Genomic DNA, 6,172 nt, shown 5'->3' with positions numbered 1-6,172 from the left:
AGGGAATAGCTCTCCAAAATGATGTGGCCTGTCCTCCTTTCATGTCTCTCACAGACATGGGAAATGAAATGGAGGAGGAGGGGAGGACCCAATTAAAGCACTCCCATTGCCCTTGCACCAGCCATAACCAAAGACATGCAACGCTGGAGGATTAAGCACATGATGAGAGGAGGCATTCCACTGATATGGGATTTTGAAGGTTGAAACCAGATGACATCAGATGTGGATAACACTGATTAGCTGATGTCCAGATTTGAACGAAGAGCCAGCATTGATCAGCAGCCCCTTACCCTGGTCAAGCCTAAGCTGTGGCAGGTGTAGGCACACGCTGTCTGCTGTAACTTCAGTGCAGACTGTAAGTCTTCATGGATCCTCCTGGACTGTAAGACCCAAGACCCTATGTGGGACCCACGTTATGTTGTGACAGCTTGTAAATTAATGTGAACTTGTTAATAGCAATCAGCTGTGGAATCGAATAACAAACGGTCTGTGGTGCATTTCTGGATGTTTTTGTTTTGGGGCACAGATTTTTTAAACCTCCAGTCCAAACACTGTGTTCACATAGACACATAAGCTGCTACAGGAAGTGAACCGTCACTGTAATGATAAAGTGCTGAAACGAACTCTTCCGGAAGGCTCAGCCCTTTTTAAACAACATGATGGTGCATCATATTTTAATGAATGACGTTTGTGGGCACCAGGTTTACTCCCCACAGATCATATTAACATTATGCTCACAAACAGAAGCTGCTTTCTTGGCAGATTAAAGTAGCATGTTGTCATAGTGTAAAATTTGCCCAGAACAAAAAGACATTTTCACTGCTCAGTGAATTATTATTTAATTGGCTTTGCCGATTTAGTGGACAGTATAATTGCATGATTTCTGGGCTCAGTTTAGCTGGTAATGGATTAATCTATTATTCAAGGTTAGCTATGAATAAACTACAAGCTTCTTCAATTTAAACTCTCATGATCATCCACCCTGAACAGGGATTATGTGGGTGTTCTTTTATTTGTTTGTTTGTTGACAAAATGATATGTTATAACTGAATTTGCTTTTAAACTTTAAATAGCTTAAATTCACTGAGTGCCATACCTGCAGAGAGCACTTTGCAGTCCTTCATTATTGGCTCATTTAAAGTGCGTGAGAAGAGAAGTCCTTCCCTGTTCAGACATTTCCATCCTGCGAGGTTTTCTCAAATCTGCTGCAGTAACAGAAGAAGAGCCTTAATGGCACTTCAGTAATGTCTTAACTGTAACCCCTGATGTGATGTTTATTAGGTAAAATGCTTTAAAGTGCTGAGAATTTGCTGTGCTGCTTAGGTACATTTGGATGGAATCAGCAGTTGATTAGAAATTCATTCCTCACGCCAGCCAAACCAATATTTGGCTAACACAACCTTTTATATCAAAACCGACCTCGTCATCATTTTGTTGGTGGACGAGGCGTCTCATAGCAGTTCACTGACTGACGTTCTTTTAAAAAGATGGGGGAGGGGGTTAAATGGACAAACATGTCGACATTGGAGCTTTTATTGATTATTCACAGGGCTCCCAGTGTACATACAAATAAGACAGTTGGTGATTACTAACTTCTACTTGTTAACATCTCCTGAGGTGATCCATTTATCTCCTGAGATTCGGCACAGCCTCTTGATGGGGTGGCTTTCAAAAGACCATGATGTTCTTCGTGATTGTAATTTAATAGTTGATAACTTGTCAATTCTTCTACAAATCGTTAAACTTTTTTATTTTCAAATATTTGTTTTGTAATTTGGTAATTTGGCTAAAAATTTCAAAATGAGACACATAGCACACTTACTTCCTGTTCTGAGAAGCTGAACAGTTCTGGTCTTTGGTGGGTCTTTATATAGATATTGTGTCCTTTTCCTCTTTATCTGTTGAACTTTATCTTCTTATTCTCCGCCACACTTTCACCCTCAGATCACCCCACCACAACCCCACCCTATGCTCAAAGTGACTTTTAGCATCTGGGAGAATTTATGGAGTGTGAGGCAATTTATTCAAAGTGCGGATGTCCCGAGAATTCAGTTAGGGAGCCGCTTCGGGGACGAACGTGAGACTCAGGAGGACAGTGTGACGATGCCAGCTGGTATTCCAAAGAAATAAGAAAAGAAGGAAAGTTTTCAGAATTAAGTAAGTTATTGGTCTTCACTGTGAACATCAGAGACCAGAAGGTTCAGAAGATCAGAACGTGTCTGAGTGTGTCTCTCAGGTGTAATGGTCAGGGAAACACAAGGCTTTTGCAGGACATCACTTAACTGAGCGTATGTTTTGAACGCAAGCTCCTGTGATGACGTGAACGTGGCTTAAAGGAGGAGGGAGGAGGTCGTAAAATCAATTGTGTTTTCCAAATGGTCTTGAGTCGCTGCCTTTTGCGTTAATTGATCAAACTGTGGCTTAATTAATGTCATGCCACTTTAATGGAGAATAAATACTCATCAATGTCACGAGGTCACTAAGTCCCCAGCAGAAACCGGAGGCGGGTCGCACAGCTTCTGAGCATTCTGACATTTTTGACCACACCAAAGAGTTTTATGGTTTAGCTTCTAAGGTGAGCCACTAGACATGACAAGAGAGAGTCGGACTCGAGGTGTAAAACATTTAGAAGAGTGCACTTTAAATCTCATCATTCCTCCACTCAGCTGTCACATCAGAAAGTCTGAAGGAGTTACGCTCATTTAATTTGCATGATCGAGCTGATGGCGAACTGTCACAGCGTGGAGAAGTGAGTGTGAGCGTGCAGGTCATTGGTTTGAATGCCAGGACCAGATGGCAAAATGTGTCTGGAGGAAGTGAATGATTAAAGGGTGATTGTTAACCGGCGTGGGATTTTAGAGGTAAGGCCATATGGTGTTGAGTGCTACGATGTTTTCAAGGGCACACGTGTCAGACAGCAGGGGAAAAGGTCATATTTAGCATATTACATTTAGCAAAGTGCTGTACAGAAACAAAGAATAATACATTGTAAACAAGGACACGCTTCATCAAGCCTTGAAAGCTGCAGTTAAAAAAAACGGGTTTAAATGTTGTGATGAAGGCTGCAGAGCCAGTATGGAAATTCTAAATCACTCAGTGCTTTAAAAACAAAAGTATAAAACCTTCCAAAGCGTTTCAGAAAGGAGCGGGTGCCAGTCATCGCACAGATCTGACTTTTGATTTGCAGGAAAGGGCGAAGTCAGGTGACTTTTGACAGGTGAGGTTTGTTCTCTTATGTTGTCATAGTTACGTGACCTACAGTCCCAGTTTGGGTTCAAACTACTTGGTTAGGTTTAGAATGAGATCATAGTTGGGTTAACATAACTTCACTCATGTTAGGTAAGTTAAATTCATTACACATGTTAAGTTAAGCATGGAAATTAAAATTGGTCATTGTGAGCGCCAATGCAAATTGCTGACTCAGCAGCAGTTATGACTGGCTGTCACTCAAACCTGAGCTCTAAACAACCAGATCCCTGCTAGACAACTTTGTTCCTCAAAGTGACTAAATAATCACAGCCCAACATATATGCCTCAAGTATCTCATTCCCCTGCTGTCCAGACCCTCACATGTGGCAGGCCTCTTTTCCTGGGAGTGCTGTTCAGAGGGAGGCCCCTGTGGGACCCTGACTTATCTGCAGGCTGTGGATAATGGATGATGGAAATCGGGCTCCATCAGGGCCAACAATCTGCTCCACTGAGGGCTCCTGGCTGTGCGCTCTGGCCAGCCCAGAGCGCTTTCCTCAGTGCCAGCACATGCTGATGGTTGCTTACTAACCCTGGTCCAGATGCCAAGGCATCTGCCTGCAAATACAATGTAATGCTGAGGCCCTGTGGGCCAGGCAGGCTGGTTCACTTCCAGCAGACTACAACCACCAGGGGGGCCAGTCCCCAGCCGGTCTCCTGATCCGTCCTCTGTGGAACAAAACTGCTTTAGTTCCTTTTGTCTACTCCAAAAGTAGACACAAAGACAAAAGGAGATGATGCACCTTTGAAAATACTCTTCAAACAGTTGGTTTGAACTGAAGTCCCGCCTCTCACCAGGCAGGTAGCCAATCATACTTTAGCATAATGAGGTGGGACTTGGGGTGGCCAGTCAGATTGTGTGAGTGTGCTGATCACCACATTACTCACATATCTACAGAAATTCAGATAATATGTTGAATAATGTTTAAAATGCACAACATTTTGAATGAATTTCTGTGATTTTTAACCTCATAATGATGCTACTTTTTGTGTCATTTAGACACTGGACCAAATTGTTTTCTGTTGTTTACACACTATAGTTCATTTTGTGTATACTGACAACATAATAAAGTATGATGTGATAAAATGTACAGCAGCTGATTCCAGCAGGTTTTGAAAAATGGTCACATTTAGATCGGAAAATTGATCGTTTCCTTCAGTTGTGCATTTTACAATTAGCAGCAATGAAGGGTCAATACTGTTGCTTTAATCCATACTGGTCCACTTTACTGCTTTATTTCATACTTCCATTAGCCTAATCTACTGTGCCCTCCTCCTCCTCCTCTTCCTCCTCCCCCGGGCTTCACAAAACAACAGTTAAAATGAAATGGATTCAGTTCATTCATCAGAACTACAGGATTGCCACATGTGACTCTTTATTCCTTCACTTAGCAACTGCACGACTGCATATTTGACATTTGTCTCTCTTGTCTCTCTTTCTTTTTAACTAGTTTGATAAAAATCAGCCCCACTGTATCAAGTTAAAATTAGTTCAAAGACAAAGTGATATTTGCTTGAATTAAGTCTGATGATTTTCCTTACAAAGCACTAAATAATTCATATAAACTAAAAGCAAGACCTGCTAGATTTGAATCTAAATATAAGATTAGCACATTTCTTCCCCTTTTTAGTGAGACCAGGCGGGAAATTGCCTTTCCTCTGCCCTGAATAATTCCCTTCTCTTGATATCCAAAAACGTTGCGTTTCTGAGTGAGGTTTTGCTCTTATTTGTCTTGTTATTACATGACTCATGGCTCATTTACCTGAGCAGGCTGATGTTTGACTGCAGTGCAGCACAGACCGTATGCTCTCTGGATGGCAACGGTTGCATCATGTTGCTTTGAGGACTGACAAAGTGAAGGCGCTGCTTATCATCCATCTTTTAAAGGTGACACGTTCGATTTCTCTGCATTGCTGCCTTTGTGTCTGTGGTTCGAAAGTTGAAAACAATGTTTTTCAAGTGCTGTTTCTGTCATTTTGTCCAGCCGGCCCCCTGTGGCTTTGCGTTTGCCTCTGCAGAGCTGTCACTCCTGCAGCAGAAGGGGAGTTCAAGGATTCATCAAACAAACAGCAGGCTTCAGTCCCTGCAGAAACCTGCTCAGCTGGCCAGCCCGGGTCCACCATCTTAACTGAGCTAATGAGGAGGGCCTGGACGGGTCAGAGGGTGTGTGTGTGTGTGTGTGTGTGTGTAGGTTTTCATGCCTAATAGGGACATTACATAGACTTACATTAATTTCTTGCAGACTTACTCAAACCAGAACCATAACTTGCCTAACCCTGACCCTGACCCTGACCTTAACCTAAACCTCCTGGCTCTCTGCCGGCTCTAACCCATCCCGGTGGGGTCTGTGGGTTGAGTTGAGGGTCCGGGAGAAGAACTGAAGGGTGAAACAGAGGAAGCAGCCCTGAAGCAGACGAGTGTTCAGATGCACTGTGTCGTTCCCAGTATTGTTTATTTGTAGTTGATCTTAGCTAATGAGGAAGCTTGAGCTTTCAGGGTGGCAGCAGTGAAAACAAACTATTCATTAAGGGGACATTAGCTGCCATCGCTTTTAAAAAACCTCTCAAAGTGAAAGCCTGAGGCTTGCAGCCCAACTTTCTGCATGCAGACGCACACCAGCAACTACTTCTGACTTCATGTCATTTCAGTGCGTTCAATATGCAGAGGGAATCAAGAGTGAAATCATATTCATAAACTATTCCCCGATGCCAGATATAATCTTGCCTTGTATTTATGTAGTAAAATTGGGAAATGAATTGTCTTGCATGACTCGTCTTTGTACGCCCACTTTCTCTGAATTCATACATTGCAAAGAGTAGTGAGAGGGAATGAATTTTCCACGTTCTGAGGCACACAGATCCCAATATTAATTATTAATTAGTGTGTGAAATGAGTGAAAATTGGTGTGGTCAGTGAGCATGGGGA

The sequence above is a fragment of the Scatophagus argus genome, chromosome 16 (genome assembly GCF_020382885.2).
Source record: "Scatophagus argus isolate fScaArg1 chromosome 16, fScaArg1.pri, whole genome shotgun sequence".
Lineage (NCBI taxonomy): Eukaryota > Metazoa > Chordata > Actinopteri > Scatophagidae > Scatophagus > Scatophagus argus.
The sequence above is the reverse complement of the archived record's forward strand: the minus strand, read 5'-3'. Positions refer to the sequence as shown.